At 37.2% G+C, this 24,026-nt stretch overlaps 1 protein-coding gene across 45 annotated transcripts in view; it reads left to right on the top strand.

Moving 5' to 3' along the window:
• Positions 1-24,026, top strand: part of PTPRD (protein tyrosine phosphatase receptor type D) — a 2,239,943-nt gene that overhangs the window by 665,415 nt on the left and 1,550,502 nt on the right. For all 45 annotated transcript variants that reach the window (XM_045470157.1, XM_045470168.1, XM_045470171.1 and 42 more), the window contains one exon: positions 11,058-11,167. The gene's annotated coding sequence lies outside the window, so the exon portion shown is untranslated. The remainder of the gene's footprint in view (positions 1-11,057; positions 11,168-24,026) is intronic.

The following is a 24,026-nucleotide window of genomic DNA, read 5'->3' as shown; positions in this document are numbered from 1 at the left end:
GGCACAGTCGGTTAAGCGTCCGACTTCAGCCAGGTCACGATCTCGCGGTCCGTGAGTTCGAGCCCCGCGTCGGGCTCTGGGCTGATGGCTCAGAGCCTGGAGCCTGTTTCCGATTCTGTGTCTCCCTCTCTCTCTGCCCCTCCCCCGTTCATGCTCTGTCTCTCTCTGTCCCAAAAATAAATAAACGTTGGAAAAAAAAAATCTCTTAGAAAGGTTTAGAAGTAACTACCATTTGCTAAAGTATGAAGAATAGGAAATTCGTAAATATGAATCAAACATGAAAATTTTTGCATAGATCAATGACAGGAAAATTAAACCTATGAGAATCATTGATTATGTTTCTCTTGTGGTTGGACTTTATCTGACTTAAAATTTCCCTTGTGAAACATCTTGCTTTCTCACATTGGTGACCCTTTACTCTACCCCAGAAGTCTTAGCTTCACCATCCTGCCATTGTATCAATGCTAGTGTCGTTTGCTGCACGTAAGAATTGCTTTACTTATGTAACTCTGCTACTGAGTGTATTATTTTGAATTCAAATAGCCTTTATACTTGTGACTGGCCTCTTGTTTTATGTAATTATCCTCTTATTGGAATATATCTTTTCAGTCTTTTCCTTTGTACCTACTGCTATGATCATGTTTTAGGATATGCCAAATTTGTTGTCGTTGTTAGACTGATAATACTTGCCTTACTCTTAGAACAGTGTTCCTGAAGTTACTGCAATTGCAACACATAAATTGCTTGAATAGACTTCTTAAAATGTTTTGCTAAATATTGCATGTTAACCTTTAAATTTTCACCTTTGTAAGATATATGGATATAGGAGAGTATTAGATGAACCAATCACAGAAAAAGAGAAGCTAAAAGTGCAGTGGTATTTGATCTAGCTTAATTTTGCTTTTAGTTGCCTTTGTCTCTTACATTTGTTGTGTGTTTTCTTCATTTTTGTTCACTGAATACTCAAATGACCTGTTTCCAGGCATGATGTTAGGCACTAGAGATGGACTGGGATGATGGCAGGTTTGAGGAGAAAAGAGTGGCAGTAATAAGGGACACATATCCCTCTTGGAACATCTTGATCAAATGAGGGAAAGCGGTGACTTTTTTTTTTAAATTAAAATACAATGAGAGAGTGGTATTGATAGAGAATCATAGTGCAATTTATAAGTAAATGGAACAACTAACTTTGAGGATAGCCGATGACTTTCAGCAGGGTCTTAAATGATGAGGAAGACACCAAACTGACAAATTATGATCATCAGTAAGCATCTCCACAATTGTTTGTGCTCTAAATTTTCTTTTCATTTTACCTGTTTCCTCCATCTGTCACATTTCTGGATAAAGTGGAGAAGAAAAAAACAATGTGCTCTTTTGCAAGCACACTATTCCTCCAACAAAGAAACATAGATTCCTTCCAGAGTAAGGAGGCTCCGTTGTTGCTGACTTTCTTGATGTGTTTTCTGTGGAGAGATATTCACTCTGAGAAGTAGACATTTTAGTAAAACAGCCTTGATAGTCACATTATGCAAATATCTTTATATGCAAAGTTAACTTATCTAGTTTCACAAATGTTTAGGGAAGAAAAGGCTTTTGGAAGATGAGATATTCACAACACTGCTAACTTTAAGGATTTTAGTCTTTAGAACCAAGAGTCAGAATGAACATCTACCTTGCCGTCTCACTACCTACATGCCATAGTATTTTTAATTGTATTGTCATCCAGAGAGCACATGTCAAATATATCTAGCAAAGGATTTGGACACCTAAATGTTACCATTGCATCCCAAGATACGTTACTGAAAGCTTAATGATGTATTATTGTCATCAAACTGCTCACCATACTGAGCCATCCTCTTCTATACGGAGATGCACATGTTAAAGAGAAGTGTCAAATTTTCAGCTCATTATTTTTTATAAAAAGATAATTATTTATTTTTTGGATCTTCAACTAAGAAATCTTCAATTTTGGTTTTCAGAAGCAAATAGAATTCTACGTGAGGCTCACAAAATCAGGAGTTTAATATATATAATCATTATTCATCCTGTCATTTGCATTATAAACATGATAATGAATCAGCACATATTCATAATTCTGCTTCACAGAACATTTTGCTTCAGTTAAAATATATTTTGTGTTGCAGTGAAACTTGTATGATTTTTTACTTGTAATTTTATTGTGAAAACTTTCTTATGACATTTCAGGCATGGGTTGAGGAAAAAACAATACTTGTGACTTTACAGCTTAGGTGTCTATTACTGTGTTAGTGTTCTTATGAATTTTGTAAACTTTCCCAGCCTCTGTGCTGCTGAAACTGTACTCCAGAAAGCCAGTATTTGTATGGGAGATTTGGGGATGAGGAGCTTGGAGACCTACAATAAGAAAGGAGTATATTGAGAGGTGAGAGCTTCAGTAAAAGCCAGGCAAACGGTCATGGCACTCCGGAGGAGTGGATCCTTTTTGGGGGACTGAGAAGCAGCTACTGAACCCTGCACTCTGTGCATAGTTATTTTTGCAGCTAGTTTAAAGAGCAGATTTAAAAAAATTCCAAACAGTTTGATGTCTGCCATGCCACTTATTAATCTAGGTATTTTCAGCCATATTAACAGCTTTGTACATCCCTCAGTTATACTTATCAATGTGTAAGACCATCAATTGTTCAAAAATTCATCTCATCCATTCATTAAATAAGCCTGCATTCAGCACCACCCACTTGGTAGGTATTTTGGCAAGTGCTAAAGATTACCAAGATAAATACTTATGTTTAAACCTCCCACAGTGCAGTGGGGAAGATGAGCAAATAGTCAAATTATCTTAGAAATAAGGTACAAGATGGTGATTTTGTTTGCATGGCCAATTATTTTGCATACGTTGCTAGAAGCAGTCCTCAGCCTGTGGAAGTGGAGCATGACGGAGAGGGTAAGGGTCCTCAGGGCTTCTCAAGTTTTAATATGAAGAAGTTCTGTTACATTCAGAACTTATTATTCTACATTTAAACTAATATTTCTTGGGTTATTAAATGTGTTTTTAAGTTACCAAATAAATAGGTTAATTTTGTATCTCTTTAGTATTGATTTTCAACTTATTTTCTTTGAAGTCCTATATAGACCATGTCCTTTCACCATGATCTTTCTAAAATTAAGGCTTGCTTTCTAATAGAAATCTAGTCAGTTTTAATAAACCTGTGCATGAAAATATTACACATTCTCTGGTGTCTCCCCTTTACATAGGTCTTGGTTCCTCTCCATTCTAGCACCCTCCCGTATCATTTCACTGAGACAAATCTCGTCTTAGTCATCGGTTGCTACATTGCAAATACACTGCCTACTTCTTGCTCTTCTCTTCCTTGACTCAGCAGCGGCAGTTGACACAGTTGAACATTCTCTCCTCTTCAAAGGGCTGTTTCTTCTTGACTTCTGGTTTCCCTGCATACTGCAGTAGCTGTTCCTTTTCATTCTTTTTTGCTCTCTCCTCTTCATCTGCCGCCTTCAGTCCTTGGACCTCTTAACCTTCCAAACAGACTTTCTCCTTCAGTGACGTCATCTGCTCTCAGGGCTTTTTAATACGACCCATATTCTAATGACTTCCAAAGTGATATTTCCAGCCACAATCTTCCCCCTGGATGTCAGATACCCAGATCCCTATTTGATATCTTTATTTTATTGCCTAATGGGCATCCTAAAACTCACATTTCCACAATGGATCTTTTGATAACTCCCCCTAAGCTTTGGTGGTCCTTTTTCTCTGAGTTAATGCCAACTCTACTTTTCCTTTTGCTCAGATATAAAACCATAGGGCTATGGGACACTTGGGTGGCTCAGTCAGTTGACCGTCTGACTTTGGCTCAAGTCATGATCTTGCAGTTCATGAGTTAGAGCCATGCATCGGGCTCTGTGCTGACAGCTCAGAGCCTGCAGCCTGCTTCAGATTCTGTGTCTCCCTTTCTCTCTGCCCCTTCTCCACTTGCACTCTGTCTCTCTCCCAAAAATAAATAAATATTTTATTTTATTTTATTTTATTTTATTTTATTTTTTTAAGTTTATTTTTGGGACAGAGAGAGACAGAGCATGAACGGGGGAGGGGCAGAGAGAGAGAGGGAGACACAGAATCGGAAACAGGCTCCAGGCTCTGAGCCATCAGCCCAGAGCCCGACGCGGGGCTCGAACTCACGGACCGCGAGATCGTGACCTGGCTGAAGTCGGACGCTTAACCGACTGCGCCACCCAAGCGCCCCAATATTTTAAAACATAATAAAAAAAATAAAAATAAAACCACGGGGCTATGCTTTATCTCTCTCACTAACACCCCACGTGGAATCTGTTTGCAAATCCTAACTTTTCTACCTGTAAACATACAATATTCTAACCATTTCTTTCCACCTCCACGGCTTCTGCCCTAGTCTAAGCCATATTCATGCCTTCCCTAGTTTGGTACAATAGTCTCCTTTCTCTGCTCCTGACTTTAACACCCTTCAGTTACTTTTCAACAGTCAGCCAGAATGGTTCTATCTGTCATCTACCCCCAATCCCCCATTGTCTTTCCATCTCATTAGGAATAAAAGCTTGTGTCTTATTTCTATAGTAACCTTTAGATGATTACTCTCAGATTCATTATTCTCTGAACTCTTCTACCAGGCTCCTTCACGCGCATGTGCTCTCTCTCTCTCTCTCATTCAGCTCACTCCAAATTAACTCTGTGTCCTGCTGTTTTTCTGAAACAACATCAACAACAACACCAAAAATACTCACCTTAGACTTTGTTGTTCAAGTTGCCTTTGCCTGGAACTTTTTCCTCCCAGTTGCCCCCAGGGCTGACACCCTATTCCCTTCAGGACTTTACTCAAATGTTGCTTTAGTGAGGATTTACTTCACTCTCACATGTAAAACTGTAACCTTTTCCAGACATTTCTTCCACCCTTTTGCCACTTTTTCTCCTTAGCAGTTATTGCTATGTTATTTATTATGTATTTTATGTTTGTCTTCTCTGCTATGATCTACATATGAACAAATTGCATTTTTTCACTACTGTGTTCTAAACATCAAAATTAGTACTAGCATCTAGTAGGTAGTCAACAGATATTTGTGAAAAAGACCAGATGCTGTATCAGGTTATGAGCTGCACAGTGGTCACCTTGCCATTCTGGGTAGGAGCAGAAGGAGGCAGAGGTCAGCATGCAGGAAGTTTATAGGCAGTGTTCTGGGATCCACTTGTGTGAAACAGAAGGGAAGGAACAAGGAGTGAGCAAATGGCAGATGGGCTGCAATGTAGCCTCAACTAAGGTTTCTTTCAACAACACAGGGAGCTGTCCTGCATGGTGGCTGTATGCCAGGCCTTCATGCTTAGTGTCTGTAACTGGATGCAGGCTGCATTTGAGTGAGGGCTGGTGAGGCAACATGGCCAGCCTGGGGCAATTTCCAGGTGGGATTAGAAGTGGCAGTTGGCAGCACTCCCAACAGCTGGGTGAAAAGATCTATTAATCCTGAAAGGGCATCTTTCAGATGTCCACTGCAGGGCTGTGGGCATAAGACTACTGCCACGTTCTAGGGACTCCTAGGGGGCTCAGCCGGTTCAGTGTCCAACTCTTGGTTCCAGCTCAGGTCAGGATCTCACTGTTCATGTGATCAAGCTCCGCATTGGCCTCTGCACTGACAGCATGGAACCTACTTGGGATTCTCTCTCCCCCGGCCTCTCAAAATAAATCAATAAATTTAAAAACAAAACTATTGCCATATTCTAGATGATTTCTTCTTTTAAGAACCACATGGTTTCCACACCCTCAAATCCTTATTCAAAGAGGCCTACCCTTTATTTTCCTCTCTAATTTATTTTTATTTATTTATTTTTTTAAAATTTTTTTTTCAACGTTTATTTATTTTTGGGACAGAGAGAGACAGAGCATGAACGGGGGAGGGGCAGAGAGAGAGGGAGACACAGAATTGGAAACAGGCTCCAGGCTCTGAGCCATCAGCCCAGAGCCCGACGCGGGGCTCGAACTCACGGACCGCGAGATCGTGACCTGGCTGAAGTCGGACGCTTAACCGACTGTGCCACCCAGGCGCCCCTCCTCTCTAATTTAAAGAGAAACATGCACTCTTCTCCCCCACATAATCTCACAGACCCATATCTCGCAATATAAGGATATTACTCTAATTACCCTCTTCCTGAATTCCGTGAACTAGAAGATATGCTCCAAAGAGGACAGACTTTTTTTTCTTTTTTTGATATATTTTGTTCACTGAAAATAATCACAAGCACCTAGAACAGTGCATATAGTACTCGAAATACCTGTGGAAGGAAGGAATTTCAAGCTTCTGACTGAGCTGACTTTGTGCTATTTTGACTCCTTGGAATTCTAAAAAATGATGATAGGTCTTTTGAACACACTGATGTACAGAGATGGGTGAAGCAGAGCCTGACTTCCTGGAACAAGCCTTGTACTTCAGCCCAAGACAAGACAAGATACTCTAGGGCCATTTTTACAGCATCTGAGTGGCGGTCGGGGTGGAGTGGGGGGGGGGGGGGGCTAGGAAAAAAAAAATGAATCTTGCCTATTAGGACACCCATAAATGTGCAGACACAAACCTCGTTCTTTGAGGGCTAACGTAGCTCTAATGTCTCCTCGTTTTCAGGCTGGGTGCGGTTCCATATAGTCTCCAGGGTGAGGAGACTGGGACTAAGTTTAGAGGTTAAGGAAGAGTTTGATAACAAGCAGTATCTACCTATAGTTTCTGCTCCAAGAGTTAATGCAGGGATGATGCGATGGAGCAGACGGCCACCAGAGAGCGCTGTGGGACCTCTTTGCGGGGATTTGCTCTCCAGCATAAGATTGCAAGGAGCTTGGGAACACAGGCTTTTAAAAACCTTAACTTAGAGGAATTTTGCTGATGTCGTTAATGACTTTGCTTCATTTTGAAAGTACATAGAATGAGAAAGAATGTGTTAAATTGTACTTGAAATTTAAAAACTGCAAAGAATAGTAATAGAAGTTTCACACAAAAAGATACATAATATCCCTTAATTGACATAAGGAGATATTGAACCTACATCATAATTTTTCAAATGCTCATTTAAATGACAGAGATAAAAATGTTCACTTATCAGATTTTCGAGAATCTAGAAGTCTGCCCAACCAAGTAGAAGTTGGTGGTGGTAGCATTAATTGGTTTGATTTTCAAGGAGGGAAAATTGGCAACATATTTGAAAATTACAAATGTAGGAGCGCCTGGGTGGCGCAGTCGGTTAAGCGTCCGACTTCAGCCAGGTCACGATCTCGCGGTCCGTGAGTTCGAGCCCCGCATCAGGCTCTGGGCTGATGGCTCAGAGCCTGGAGCCTGTTTCCGATTCTGTGTCTCCCTCTCTCTCTGCCCCTCCCCCGTTCATGCTGTGTCTCTCTCTGTCCCAAAAATAAATAAACGTTGAAAAAAAAATTAAAAAAAAATTAAAAAATTAAAAAAAAAGAAAATTACAAATGCATTTGCCTTTGGCTTCTCCACTCTCAGAGGAATATATCCTACAGATGTACCTCTTAGATATAAATTAACACTTTTTTTTTTAAATCTCAAGAATGATAAAAGTTTTGAAAGATAAATATCTTGGGGTATAATTAAATAACTTTAGGTGATTCAGAATAATAGACATGAAGGCTACACAGGAGGTGCTGTTTATTTCCTAATATAAAAAGCCTGGTAGTTACTTTATGTAGGGAAAGGGGAAAGGCAAGGCCAATAATGGTGGGTGAAGAATGCAGTCTTTTTTTTTTTTTAAGTGGGGGTGGGAAGCCGAATAATATACAAGATTTCTTGTATTTGTATAAGGAATTTTTGCAGGGATCCACAGTTGCCAATAAAGGTGATCTTGTTGAAGCTGACATAAGAAGAGGAAGGAGGCAAGGGTGAGAGAAAGGTTTAGTCCTATATGCCGTTTTATGATGCTTAGATTCATGCAAATTTCTTACCAGTTCACAAAACAGAAAAAAATGTGTATTTTATATTTTTAAGTTTATTTATTCATTTATTTTGAGAAAGAGAGAGAGAGAAAGAGAAAGAGCAAGGTTACATGGGGGGAGGGGCAGACAGAGAAGGAGAGAGAGAAACTAGGCAGGCCCTGCACAGTGCAGAGCTTGACGTGGGGCTCGAAACCATGAACCGCAAGATCATGGTCCAAACCAAAATCAAGAGTCAGATGCTCAACCGAGTACCCCAATATATGTATTTTAAATTTCAGGGGAGAAGTGTTGGGTTAGTCATAGAGGAAATGTTGACAATTCAACTTGCCTTTTCACATAAATGCATCAGATACTTAAAGGTGTTTGTATTCAGTTCCCTAGTTAGTTTGTAAGTTACTAATTGTCTGCTTGAAATCAGCCAGTACTACTGTCTCCGGCAGCCTTGTGATGAATGAGGTGAATTTTGCAGCAGGGTGTCCCAGGGAGAACTTGCAGAGGTGCTTGGAGTTTCCTTTGGGACCTCTTCTTCAGTTGTCTTGACTTTCCATGATAATCTTACTCCCCACCACCTACCAAGTTACAGATTGATTTGCCCCTTGGGCAAAGAGGAAAGAAGTTAAGAAACCTTTTCCTTTCATTGTCATAGACTTACTCTAGTAATTCACATTTATTCACTTAATGTTTATTGAATATCTACTAAGAACCTGAGAATGAACCACTTTCTGAGGAAACAAATCTCTCAGGCATAACCTTTCCTTTAAGGAACTCCTAGTCAAATAGGAAGATGGCATAGTCTAATTACTTTGCAGAGTGATATGTGCCATGGAAAGACAAAAAGAGAATGATGTCCTTTGAAACGGAGGAGAACCTTCAGACCATTTCATGGATTTTAAAACATGAGTAGGGATTCTCTAGGCAAACAGAAGTTGGGATGGAGAGGGGGAAGGAATAGCACTTGTGAAAGGTCTGGAAATAACACCGTCCATTACGAGTGCTGAAGAGTGTAGTGTGGCTAGAGTGTGTTTGTGTTTGATTTCAACACATCTTGAGAGGAATTACTGCCACTGTGTCTAATACTAACTACTTACTAGATATACTTGTATTAGGTATGTTATGCCATTAATTCTAACAATGAAACTCTGAAGTATGTTATCTGAATTACACAGATGATGATACCAAGAATTATAAAAATTTATCTAGTTACACAAGGAAGTAAAGCTAGGAGTCAAACCTGTATCTAATTCCAAAGTCCATGATCTGGAGTATGAGTAAGTGTTTGCTGGACCTCTTCCATTCGCCTTTCAGATTCACTCTTTACCCTTCTCCATCCTACTCTCTAACACTAGAAACTAGTCCAGATGGGGTTCATCAAGAGGCTCAATGACCTTGAGAGTCCAGTGTGATTTGTCCCATAGGTAGTGTAGGTAGGAAACCGGAGAGAGGATGAGAGAATGCAAGATGACAGGGCTCCCTCCCATCCTGCCATCCTGTGCCACACAGGACTTCCAATTAAAGATCAGTGTTTCTACCCAGGAGGCTCTCGCTATACATCGGGCTCCTAGAGGCAGTAGCTGCCCCCTGTCCTCATCTCTGCCAGCCGAAGGGTGATAACAACTTTGTTCCATCCTCTCTGTGGTTTCCCTACATAGAGCCCACAGTTTTGTAATAAGTTCTTTATTAAACTCTCCTCAAATTATTCTGATCGAAAGTGCCATCTGTTTTCAGTTGGCACTAGACCAACATTTAAGAAGTTATTGTTATTATCTAAATGAGAGCTAATGAAAGTTTATTGTGCAACGAGCAGAAGAAACAAAGGGGATAAAATGGATTTCAGTGTGAGACAAGAAAAATTTGAATTTTTAAGAAGGCTGCAAAGTAAGAACAATATTCTCTCTTAAGATCTGAATTCTATTAAGGAAATGAAATGACTCTGTCCCTCACCTTTTATGTTACCCGCTCTTAAATCAGTAGCAACATGGGACAAAATAGGTGGTTTGTAACTTGACGCCAAGGAGTTTAGGGTTTGGGGAAGCTGATTTCACGCCTTGTGTTGAAGCACATGGAGCCACATTATTCATTCAGAGAGGGTGGTGAGATTCAAACAAGTGATCGGTGCAAAGTAGGTCCAACAAGAGGTAATAATAAATAGGTTACCCTGGCAGGTAGATCAGACAGTAGGGTATATCAGCCTGGCTCAGGGGATTAGTCAGGCAGCAAGCATCAGGAGGAAGGTCAGCAGATAACAGGATCTCCACCATGAGATTCAATCCTGAGTCAGATTCGAAGTGCTGGGGAAGGAGACAAAGGCAGAGGCAAAACAAGTGCTGGCTGGACAAACTGGAACAAGATGGGCACATTGTTGATTTCTTCTGTTTCCTGAAACCACCCAATTGTGCACCAGACTGGAGAGACTGCTGAAGGTCACGTGGCCCCAACTGTGACAAGTAAAGGACCAGAATAACCCAACATCCCATTCATACAGAGGACATCGCATTCATACACAGGCAGCCCAGCTCTGAGGGCTTTTTTTTTTTTTTTTTTTTGAGTCTGTGATTTCATCATCTGGTCAAAATGTCTATTTTTATTTAATGTTCTGTAGTAGCAACACTCTGGTGCATTTGAGAAAGCATCTGTGTTCTTCATCAATGTCTCACAAGTTGAAAAACTATTGCATTCCTAAATTGTTTCCTACTGGGATTCCTTCTCATGGTGTTAAAAAAAATCCAGAAAACAATATTTTCAACATATTTTCTGGGTTTAAAGTATTCTGATTTACCGTCTCCAAGGACAATATATAAAAATGGCTTCCTAAATTAACACATCAATTACTTAAACCAAATGGATAGGAATGATGGCACTAAAATAATAATCCTTTACAACGAACATTTTTTAGGAGATAAGATACAGACGGTCCCTTTGACTTAAACAGGTGCTATATTAATCATTGCGGTATAAATGATAGAGGGGAAGAGTTTATGCTTCTCTCCTTTGTGTTGAACATTCCAATAAATGGGTGTCTAATGTGACAGAGAAAGATAACATAATGAATATCTTAATGTGCTTGAATGAACATAAAAAAAAAAAAATGACTGACACTGTATTTTGTTCCAGGTAGGAGTAAAAAGCAAGCAGTTCCTGGCCAGTGATACTCCAGTTAAAGATGTCTGACTGACAAGCATGTTGGCACCAGCATTGAAGGAAGTGATGGGCTTTGGCTCCAGGTAAGTACAGTTTCCAAGGCATAAAGTGTGCATCTTTCTGACTCTTAAGCACAGAGCTCATAAGATAACTCCAGCAAGATTTTTACCCTCTCAAAATACAAGAGTACTGCATTTTTTCAAAATATTATCACTGTAAAAATAGTACTTTAAAGTCAATGCATATATATATATATATATATATATATATATTTTTTTTTTCCTCTTTAAGTGATGAAACAGGTAACTATGAATAAGTTTATTTCTGAACTGGGTGTCAAAATGCCTGAACTATAAATAGAATGAAAGATGCAATTTAATAGAATGTTTGAGGATTAAGGAGGGTAGGCTATTTCTATAAGTGACCAGTGTGGGAACAAAGTTATCATTAAGCATTTCAGATTGACACATTGTTCTATAGCCTTCTGATGACTGGCACATGAAGGCTGAGTTAGCCTTGAGGACCCCAGATTTTGTCACTTCCAAAGTCATGCAATTAGAGCAAGCAGATAATCCAGTAACTCAAAAGACTCCTTGACTTCTGGCTTCTAAATTGCAGGAGATCAGAAGTAAGGGTCAGACATACCTGTGTTCTAATTATGATTCTCAGAGTATGTACCTTCATGAATCCGTAAGCCAGAATGTATGCATCACCTAGGGACCTTAATATGAAACTTTTGTGGGCTGAATAGATTAATGGGCTCTAGATCTAAGGAATGGAAGACAAATATGACACAACTCAATTTTTTAACTTTGGAAGACTTACATACGAAGCCAACACACATGTTGTTTTAGGTCACATATAATTTCTGCCTTCAACAGATTTAAATATTGATAAAGGAGATAAGCTAATTAAGACTACTAGGACAAGGACTAAAGAAAGATGTAAGGAGCATGGAATAAGTACTTAATCTACTTAGTGTATATATATATATATATATATATATATATATATATATACTTTTGTCACAGCAATTCTGTATCTAGTGACAATGTAAGAAAAAAATTAAGATACTTGAAAATATATGAGCTAGGGATGTATTTCATAGTCTGTTTTACAGCAATACGAATGGTAAACAACCCAAATACTTACTTGTATTGAACTTACACAATATATTTTTGCTCAATTAGTGAAATTCTATAGAACTGTTCAAATGATTTAAAAGAATACTTATGACATGAAAGAAAGAACAGGTATATTTTTAAATTTATAAACGAGTTCAAAATGTCTTAAAATAGCATTTGTGTGTTTATGCAGAAAAGACAGAAAGTTACCTATGATTATTTTTACTTTTAACTTTATTTTTGTAATGTTTTCATAGTGGCTGTTTTTACTATAATCAGAAAAAATATGACTCAACATTGAAAGTTAAATCTTTATAAGGTTTTACAAGAATAAAGTAATGAAAAAATACCATGTATCTCAGACATTAAAAATCAGGTTACAAAACGGAATTAGATTAAAATCCTACATTTGTGTAAAACACCTATCTATATAGATAACAAAACAGAATTTGGGTAAAATCCTGCACTTGTATTTGTATTTCTTTAAAGTGTATGTATGTGTGTGTGTGTGTGTGTGTGTATTAAATATATACAACTTTTCTGTTTAAATAAAAGAGTTTGGGAGAGTGAAGATAATTCCTATTTGATAAGTATGTAAAGTCCCCAGAGATTGAAATTTGAGTAGAGCCTTGAAGGTTAAATACACAGAAATGTGCTTTCATGAGTATTAATAACATCATCTGACCTGTTAAAATGGATGAGAGCACATATGATGCTCACTTGCGTTGTTCCACTTTTCATTTTGTAGAAAATTATAGCATAAGTGATACACACTGTGTGAATTTGAATATTTTTAAAAGTTTATTTATTTATTTATTTTGAGAGACAGAGAGAAAGGCAGAGAGAGAGAGGGAGGGAGACAGAAAGAATCCCAAGTAAGCTCCACACTGTCAGTGAGGAACCTGACGTGAGGCTCAAATTCATGCACCGTGAGATCATGACCTGAGCCCAAGTAGGATCCTTAACCGAATGAGCCACCCAGCCTCCCTGAATTTGAATATTGATATTTTTTTCAAGTTTAGAATACTCAAATTGCCAAACCAAATGGTATCTTTTATCCCTCACTGACATTTTGTAAATACTACTGCATTTTTAACAAAAATTACATCATTGTGTAATTATTCACAGTATGAACATATTCGCCAAATCTGTGAAAGTTACTTATATTTCATTACCATAGCCATCTGCAATTCTCCTTTACATGACTTCTGTGATGCATTAAGTAGGTTGCATATTTATCTTAGAAAAACAAAATGAAAGAAACAACTCTAATTTCTTATGTGAACATTTCACTTTAAAAATAAATATTGTGAAGAGTAGCAGTAATGTTCTCTTACACACACTTTTCTGTACTTATCTTCCACTTAGATTATGGTTCCAAGTCCATTATTTGCCCTTTTATTCTTCCTGTATATTCTGCTTGGGTGATCATGTGGACACCCATGGCTTTAATATTCCCAAATTTATAACTCTAAACCCACACCCTAATCGTCCACTGAATCAAAATACCAGAAGAACCACAGGTATCATTGTCTCCTAGGCTGTATTTTCTGCATTTTTTTCTTCAGATTCCTCTTTAATGGGGTCTCCTGTTTCTACCCTCCCGATGTCAATTCTGAAAAGGTAAAATCCCTCTTATAGGGATATGGGGGGGGGTGCCCAGATTGACTGAATTATGGACAGGAGAAAGGACAAGTTTGTTAATGTCATTAACATATTAATAGCTTAATAATAATACAAATGTTTCTCCCTTTTTCCATTATCAGTGAATTTATCCTTGGTAATTCTTCATCATTCCCTTATCTATGCTTCTCCCCACAATACGCACATTATAAATGCATGGCCTAACATGAAGTTGAAATGAGAAGAATGGCAGAAGAATGTGTACAATGATAGTTTAGAGTTGTCAACATACCAACATGGGCGTGTGGGACAGATTTCTACTGGGTGATCTGGGCTCAAATATCTACACTTCCATGCATGAGTTACGCACTCTACAATCTACCATTCTCTTCAAGCCTCCAAGTCTTAAATTATTCATTGTACATTATTCCAATTCTATAAGTCAACTAATACAGTGTTTGTGTAATCAGTGTGTAAATGTTTAAGCACTTTGTGAGCCTGAGCATTGATTGTTACCAATCATAGAGAACAGATACAACTTCCCAAAATATTCACGTGTGTGTATATGTATATATACATTTGTGTATGCATATATAGAAAGACAGACTACTTCTATTGAAGTAGTAGAAGTAGTTGTTTCCACAGTGATATCTTAGCTTTTTGGTAAAATATCTTCAAGTAGGTATTTGCAGAGAAAGTTCCCTCCTTTTTACTTTAATGTGTGGCCTGCCCATCAAATCAGCACAGTTCAATAATTCAGGAGGTGTTCTCTCTGCCCTTTGGTCACAAAGGGACTTCAACTCGGGATAAATTCACAAGATAATGAGCTAGGCAACACAAAGCAACTTTCTCTTATGAAATCAACTCACAAATAAATGTAGTATGAAACTTAAAGACACAGACTATTAAGATAGCATTGATTCATTGATCTGGAAATTATTTCCAACCATATAATATTAATAACACTCCATGACCTGAAATTTAAGCTGCAGCGAACATCACACAGCAACAAAAATTATTTAATATTGCCAACAACTGTAGTGATGTTGAACTTTAACAGTTGAAATTACATTTGCTGAAGTACTGAGAATATTTTGCAAACTATGACATTAGAAATTCTCCTCAGAAGATGAGAATTTGGTTAGATGAATCAATATTCATTAGACATTCAATAATATATGCCTAGAATAAATCAAAATACATTTCATTTTGGCTGCATTGAAACCACTTAGAGTTCCAAATAATGTACAGTAAAATCTGTGAGAATTAGATTACCACAAACCAATATTCTCAACTAGATTTGTGTGTGTGTCCTTTTTTCATGTATTTCAAGAAAATTTGATGACCTGAAAACTGACCAGAGCTTAGGAAGGAAGAAAGGAAGGAATGAAAAGACTAAATTTCAAAATGGTGGTTCTCAATAATTAAAAGTCGCAATCACTCAAAAATTTTAAGCCTCTACAGCGTACTTTATGTTCCCCACAGGTCTAGGGACATACAAATATTAAAGTGAGGATTCCCCATGAGAGGAAATATAGCCACTACTAAATAGTATGACATTATGTAGATACATATCATACTTATTTAGATAAATATTAGTGTCAGATGTCAAAAGATAAGGAGAGATCAAGTGCCAATGGCTTCCAACAAGAAAACTTTTGACTTGTGTTTCAGCAACTGAAAAGGCTTCTTGAAGGAAGTTGAATTTGATAAGTTAAATGGGTGATGTGCAGGCTGGGAATGATATTGTAGATGGAGGGGACAATTTATAATGCAAACAATGGCATTGAATGTAGAGGAGATGCAGAAAAGGACAGCCAGCAATTTTTTTTTTTTTTTAATAAAGGGTGACATTACTGGAAAGAGGAGGATAGAGACTAATTCTGATGGTGTTTAATGTTGGCCCAAATATTGTGTTCTTAATTTTGTGATCACCTTCCAGTGATCTTTGAACTTAACATTGTATTGGACCCCAATACCATCACAAGTACAAATGCTTGCATAGTCTTGTTCTAACTTAAAATAAAAATGCTCACCATATTATACTGGTGGAGCATATAATAGTTGTTACCAAACTTTTAGGTTGAGAGCAGTGTGAGTTAATAAACAAAATTTACATCCAAAGTCAGATAAAATATAAAATTTAATACTTTTTCCTATAACCTCTAAGTGCATTTAATTTTCACAACAAATATTGGTCTCAAGGTTACAAATCAATGGTACTTGGAACTATCAAAACTAATCTTCGTATATTACAAAAAGCTTTTTACCATTTGTACTAAACAAAATCAAATTCATGTAACATAATGCTAAAAAGCATAGATTAAAATGCACATTTTATGATAGCATACAGGCATTTAGTAATCTATATCTTTCTACACACAGTGAGTGAGTCATAGCTTTGTTTTCTCAAAGTACTTGTGTCAATTTCTTAGTTTCTCTTGAACGTTCCAGATTAACACTAACTCAAAATTTTGGCTTCAAGTTTCAACTACCGTTTTAGTCAAGAATGAGTTAAATATATTTGAGGCTTACAATCTTTATTTCTACCATTTTTCAAATCTATTTGTGATAGAATTACCTTGACACTTATCAACATTTTAAATAATGGAGGTTTTACTTAATTGTCTTTTCTCCTCATTTCCTCACATCTGTTTATTCACCTAGGATTTGTTGAAGTGAAGCACTTTTCCAAGTACCAGGGCCTTCTTTCACAACCTCTTTTGTATTTTCCTTTTTTCCTCTGTCTATCCCTTTTTTTAAAACTGGATTATTTTTGTCTTGGATACTTAAAACTGTTCCTTAATGATTATTCCAATACTGTCTCCCTTTCCTCTTTCTCCTTTTTATTTTGTCATATCTTTGCCATAGTAATTCTTTTAAGATAGAGGCACTATCCTATTGCTATAGTTCACCAAAATTATTGTGTCTCTTTAATTTATACTGAGTTTTTGAGGGATTGGCGTGGTGGAAGGATATTATACAGAAGGACAATGTTGCAGTTAAAAGAGTGAAAAACTGAGAAGAGCAGTTGGGGTTTGGGTGCATAGATGTGAGATTCCTTTCTATAGGTACTTAGTTTGTGGTAGAAGAAGAAAAAGACAAAAGCAAGACAAAGGACAGATGGTAGAATAAACTTGTTTTGAGGCATGGACATTAAAATATAGGAGAATAAAGATTAGCCAGAGAAGGAATAATCTCAGGTCATGATGAAAAAGTAGGAGAGTTTAGGTGAAGGAGTGTTTTAAAAACTGTTGTGGCACCTCGGTGGCTCAGTGGGTTGGGCACCAGACTCTTGATTTCCGCTCAGGTCATGATCTCACGGTTTGTCAGTTCAACTCTCTGCTGAGAGTGTAGAGCCTGCTTGGGATTCTTCCTCTCGCCCTGTGTCTCTATCTCTCCCTGCCGGTCCCATTTCTCTCTCTCAAAAGTAATAAAAACATTTAAAATAAAATTTAAAATGTGGTTATTATTGTCATCTGCTGATGTTTGCTGATGGGAAAAAGAGAACTGATAAAATAAAATACATTTTTGCTGCACAAAAATGAAACGGATGTTGTTTTTTCTAAAATTAATGTGAGGTGAAGCACCTTTATGGTTATTAAAAAAGGTAAATTAATCCCTTCAAGGATCCTTTATATAATATAGAACCTCATTCAGTGTTCTATATAGAAAATAAGACTTCAGATACAAGAAACATCAGCATGTTTCCTAGATCTATGACAGATGCTATAGATGAGATTATATTAAACTCAGACCTTAACAATAGTAAATGGTAAATACATAAAAATTACTGTTAAGGCAATTTTTTTATCTTAATGAGAAGAATTTTCTTAGAGTTTTAGGTATCCCTTTCCTTTTTATGAAAGAATAAGTGATCTTTGCCATTAAAATTTGTGATTGTATCTTAAATATGTGAAAAAGTAATTTGTTGTTGTTGCAATATGCTGTAACAGTTAAATACCACCATCTGTAGTATAAACCAGTATATACCAGTTGCCGAAGTCAAAGGTATTGTACTCAATATTGGCAATTTGGAAATGAGAGTGCACACATAAATTGTGGAAATTGACATCTTATCACTAGCTGTAGAGATAGCGTTTACTCTGGGTGGGAATTGAAAACAGGGATAGGATGTGCCTCATTTTCAAATATATTTTTTAATTAATTTATTTATTTTGAGGGAGTGGGGGAAGCACAGAGTAATAGAGAGGGAATCCCCCACAGGCTCCACTTCATCAGTACAGAGCTTGACTCAGGGCTCCGTCCCAGGAACAATGAGATCATGACCTGAGCCGAAATCAAAAGTCAGATGCTCCACCAACGGTGCCCTCCAGGAGCCCCTCAAACATATTAAACATTGAATGTTAGATGTATTTGTGGTATTAGTATCCTCGTACTGAAAGCCACAAAACTCTTGCTCTCAAATTTCTCTCAAACTGTCAATCCTTATTTTGTAAAGCAGTTGTTTTAAGAGATACAAAGACAACAAAAACATATGGGATCTTTGAAATTTATTTTGTTGGGAGGGTTTTCTGTTCAAAAGTGCATCACATGTAACACTGAACAAATGCTTCTTTTAAAAAAAAAAATAAGTTGGGGCGCCTGGGTGGCGCAGTCGGTTAAGCGTCCGACTTCAGCCAGGTCACGATCTCGCGGTCCGTGAGTTCGAGCCCCGCGTCGGGCTCTGGGCTGATGGCTCGGAGCCTGGAGCCTGTTTCCGATTCTGTGTCTCCCTCTCTCTCTGCCCCTCCCCCGTTCATGCTCTGTCTCTCTCTGTCCCAAAAATAAATAAACGTTGAAAAAAAAAAATTTAAAAAAAAAATAAAAAATAAAAAAAAAAATAAGAGAAAAAACTGGGGCAGGGGACCTTTCTGTATAATGATCAACATACTCTATTTTTAAAATGATTTAATCAGTTTCAGAGAATGAAGAAGTGTTCTACTTCTTAAAATTGCTTTTATTCTTAAAAATAGAAACTCATGATCTAGTAATCAAATTGTATTAAGAGATTTGCAACAGCAGCAGGATCACAGTTGCTTGCTGCACATCTATGCTTCAGTCACAGTGAAAGGAGAACAACGTTCTACTCTTACCTGTTGGTAGTTACCTTATTTTTATTTCACTGTGTTTGTATTATCTTGATCAATTTCAAGCATTACCTATTAACTTCCTAGTATGATACTTGCATAGGATGAAGGACAGGAACACCACTTGCAGGGCTTCTTTTCCACTATTCTCTCAATGTACTGAATCAAACTATTTTAGAGAAATCAACATTCAACGTTTAAATCATGATTATACAAATGCTGTTTAGTCGGTTTCCAACTTTTAACCTAAGATATTTTTTAATTTTCCAAGTTTATATTATTGTTAATGACTATTTGAAATTTCAAATGCACAGAATGATGAAAAGATTTGTGACCTCCATTATTTATGTGAGCACACTCCGTCCTCCCATCCTGCTGCTCCCATCTACCTGCTGGCTCTCGGAGTCTCCCTGTTTTTGCTTTTCTCTGTTGGATTTCTTGGTCCTGGGTTGCACTTCATCTTCCTTCTTGATTATTATGCAATGATCGCTCCAATCCCAGCCCCATTCTCCTGTTTTACTTCTCTCTTGTGTTCTGTTTTGCTTTCTCTTTAAGAACCTCTCAGCGTTTTTGAAATTCGTGACAATGGGTTTTGGTGTGTGACTAACTTCATTTTGGATATTGATATTTTTATGTTAAAAATTTAATTTCTTAGTTTCATCTTAGCTGTCACAGGTTTCTCTTTTTATTAGTTAGCTACTGGGCCTTCTGAATTACTCTTTTCCTATATTTAACAAAATTTTTCATCCATTTTCTATTAGTTTTGTTCTTTGGGTGATCTCCTTGACTTTGTCTTATACCTTTCTTGGAATTTAAAAAATAATTTTATTTGGAAAAAAAATTGAAACATACATAAAGGTTGTTGGGGGTTGGGGGGAAATGCAGGAATGCATCAATACTTTTTACCCTGATTACTATAGTTAACATTTGTGTCTTTCATTTCTCTGCATACTCACACACACATATGCTGTATCAATCATCTATGTTGTTGTTGTTGTTTGCCTTAGCCATTTGACAGTAGGTAGCATATATCATTGCCCTTTGCCTCTGGTGAATACTTCAGTTTGTGTTTCCTTAGAACAAGGAGATTTTCTAACATAATTACAGTAAGGTAATTTGCTTTAGAAAACATAACATTTATATAATACTTTGATTTAATCTACTGCTGGTATTCCAATGATATCAGCTGAACCAATCTTTCATAGTATGTTTTTATTCCACTGTGGGATATAGTATAGAAAAATGTATTGCATTCTGTGGTGTTAAAAACCAAACTGAGGCATATTAAAATTTGGGGGAATTTGAAGAAAAATCTATTCAAATAGGCAACACCAAAAAGGAAATGTTTAGGAACACTACCCCAACAGGAGGTCAATGATAGGTGTTTATTGAGAAAAGGGAAAAGCAAAGTAAGGATTTTTTTTAAGGTTTATTTATTTTGAGAGAGAGAGAGAGAGAGAGAGAGAGAGAGAGAGAGAGCAAGCAGGGGAGGGGCAGAGAGAGAGGGAGAGAAAGAATCTCAAGCAGCCTCCAAATTCAGTAGGGAACCCTACTTGGGACTCATTTTCACCATGGTGAGATCATGACCTACCCAGAAATCAAGATTCCCAGGCTTAACCAACTCAGCCACCCAGGGGCCCCAGTAAGGAAATTTTTGATTGGCTATAGCTGAAAGCCTACTGGCAGCCCATTGGCTGTGATTGATTGTCCTCAGGTTACAATTTCATAGTCTTAAGGGGTTTACAGGCTTAGATTTTGGCTTGTTTACATAGGCCACCATGGCACTTCAGCCACTTGAGTAAAATGGCCTCCTTTAATTTAACAACAGCCATGTCTCTGCAGTACCCTTCACTCTGTAACATTTTTGCAGCTTTTCTTTGACCACATCATTTGTTAAGAATGCAGTCTGCCTTTTAAAAAATAAAATATTATTCGGGGGCCAGGGTGACTCATTTGGTGGATCTCATGGTTTGTGGGACTGAGCCCCTTGCTGGGCTCTGCACTGACAGTGTGGAGCCTGCTTGGGATTCTCTCTCTCTCTCTCTCTCTCTCTCTCTCTCTGTCTCTCCTTCTGCCCCTCCTTTGCTTGTTTTGCATGCTCTCTCTTGTGCATGTGTGTGCAAAATAAACTGTAAAAAATAAAAAAAATAGAATGTTATGATTTTTGTATCTGATGTTCTGCTGGTTTTTAAGTTTTATTTATCATCTTTTAAGGTTTAATAACTCGTTTTGATTGTCACAGCATGTTTTTGTTTTATTGTCATACATTCTTATTCTATATTGCTTATAGTAACTTTCCCCCCCCCCCAGTTCTTTCACTCCCTATATTGTGTGTTTATTTTTAGTCTTTTTTTTGGGTGTTACCATCTTAGCTGTAGGTCTCAGTAATGTGACTGTTTTCCTCTCAAATAACTAACCTTTTGTTCTTCATTTGTATAAAGTGGGGTCTTTGAGTAGGAGTTGGGGTAATATAATTTGGCTGCTCATGTTCTAGAAACCAAGGAAGGAAGGGAAGAGGGTTATAGGTTCCATGATTAAGTATGTCTAGTTCAAATAAGAGCTCTGTCCAAAGTCAAGTGTACTAGGTTTAATTTCCCCAGAGAATGGACTTAGAATTTGGGATTTGGGGGTAGGGGATGATAGGGAATGAAGTAATTGCCAGCTGTGGGCAATGAGAGAGCAGCCCCTTTAGAATTTTAACAAATTTCCCCTTTCTGGAACTGCTTCTCACGCCTGCCTTCCAAAGCACTCAGTTATTCAAAGGGCTGGACTGCTGGCAGGCTCTGTGGGTGCGTAGCTGACTTCTCGTGGTACTCTGCACTGTGAGCACGTGGGCAGCACATCCTAAGCTCTGCTCCATCAATCATCATTCCTCTATCTGCTCCTTACCTTCTACAATGTATTGAAATACAGTTTAGTGATTAAGGGTATGACTCTGAAACCAGACTGCCTGGGTTTGTTACTTGTTGAATATATGATGAGCAGGTTGCTTAATGTTCCTGCACCTCTATTTTCTTACCTATAAAAAGACGATTGTGGAGATGTTATAGGTACAAAATGGGTTAGAACAGTGCCTGAACAGAGCAAGATTGATAGCAACTGACACATTGTTGCCCTACCTCTTCCAGTATTGTCTCCACTTTTGTTCCAAGCCCCTACTTTTTTTTTTTGTTTTTTAATCAGCCCCTAGGTGACTTTTTTTTTTTTTTTTTTTTTTTTTAAAGATTTTGCTGTCTTTTTGGTTTGGGAAGCTGAAGAAATTAATAACTGTGGTCAATTCATTAGGTTTTGGTTTTATCTTAGTAAAGTTCTTATTTACTTTTTTTTTTTTTTAATTGAAGAGTAGACTTTTTTGTATGATGATTAAGCTCTTTTGGCACATTCTTTCACTTACCTTAAGAATAAGAATGACATTAAAAAAAAGCCAGGTTAATTTCAGGATTTCATGTATCTATATGAAAATCCTTCATTCTGCTTTCTAAGGTAGTTTATTTTAGAATTATAGGTGTGAGGTGTCCTAAAGTCTTAAGTCATTGGTTACTGTGGTTTTCAGACATTGTACTATTTATATGAGAACTTATATACAAGATGATCTAAGATCACATTCCCAATTAATATTATAATATGAAACTTTGCAAAAAGGCATTCTCTTTTTACTATGTATAACCTATTAACAGGCAATAGAATCCTTATCTTCTGTGCACCGATATTTATGTTATAGAAATTCAGTTATTTAAATATTTATAAAATGAGAGTTGAGAGCAGCACTTTTGAAAAGCAGTTAATAATGAACGGACATCAAGGGAGCTATCATTATAACAGCAAAGTGCTTTGCAACTCCGATAACTTCAGTGGTGCAGAAGCAGGCCATCAAATTTAATTAAAAGCAGTCAAAAATAAACTGAGAAATTGAACTGTAAAAAGCTGTCCTTTGCCAGGAGCCGAAGGCAGAAAGAAAGCAAGGGAGAGCCTTGAAAGTAGTAATGAATTGATAAGCTTTACTGCCTGCAACTTGTAATGCACTCTGTCAGATTTTAGTTTCAGTTAAACTAGATTAATAGGGCAATCACTGATTCTCTATCTTAAATCCTTCTTCCTCATCCCCCATTATAGGCTTCCATGATAGATGGAAGCCTGAGTGGGTCAAAATTTCAATTCATTTCTCTGCTCAATCATTTTTTAAATAATGCTGGCATTACATTTGCTGGACACCAGCATTCTCTGTGATATTTTAAAAGCGGAAATAAATTTAGTTACTTGACAGGCTGCAGCCTTCATTTCCAAAGAGGCTTAATTCTTTTTTATTCAACAGAGCTAGAAATCCCCTGGAACGTGAGCGATTGACATCTCTTTCTACCACTAGAGGCTACCATGGTGAAGTGAATGATAAAGAGAAGATTACACATTTATTGTTGCTTTAAACACTCAGATTAATGTGAATCTGCAGAAAGAGTACCACAAGGACAAAAACAATTTGCCCTCGATCATTTTATTTTTATAATAATGTTCTTTAATGAAGCTAAAGCCTTCCTGCTGTGACCTTATTATGTTTTTCAACATCAGTGAGAAATAGATTCCTCCGAATTGTAAGATAGCTCATGAAACAGCAGGGATATTGAAATAGAGGATCAATTACTTTTTTTGCAGTAATTTTGAACGTGAAATGGCTACAGCAAAACCTATGTAGACAAGGAGACAAACCAGCTTATTGGAAAGCTGTGTACAAATTAAACAGATCACCAAAAACTGAGGCAGACAAACTGTTTTTTTTTTCTAACACCTTTCAGCAAGATTACAGCACCCCTTTAAAGAGCAAGTTCTCAAGATTGTGTTGCAGCAGAAGCAAACAAAAACTGAAAACATAATTTGTTACCAATTAAATGTAAAATTTTGAAATATTTTTAAGAACCCTTCAGAAAATTGATAATAGCACTGTTTATGAGTTAAATCTTACCCTTTTTAACCTGAAGAAAGGATTTTTGAAGACAGTGGGAACATAGAGGTCCTGATGAGGATGGAAATATACAAGAGTATAGATCTTATATAAATGTAACAGATTGTTGCATTTATGAAATCTTCTAATTTGTGAACTGCTTCCATATCCA

Source organism: Leopardus geoffroyi, chromosome D4 (genome assembly GCF_018350155.1).
Source record: "Leopardus geoffroyi isolate Oge1 chromosome D4, O.geoffroyi_Oge1_pat1.0, whole genome shotgun sequence".
Taxonomy (NCBI): domain Eukaryota; kingdom Metazoa; phylum Chordata; class Mammalia; order Carnivora; family Felidae; genus Leopardus; species Leopardus geoffroyi.
This window is presented reverse-complemented; position numbering and strand designations above follow the sequence as displayed.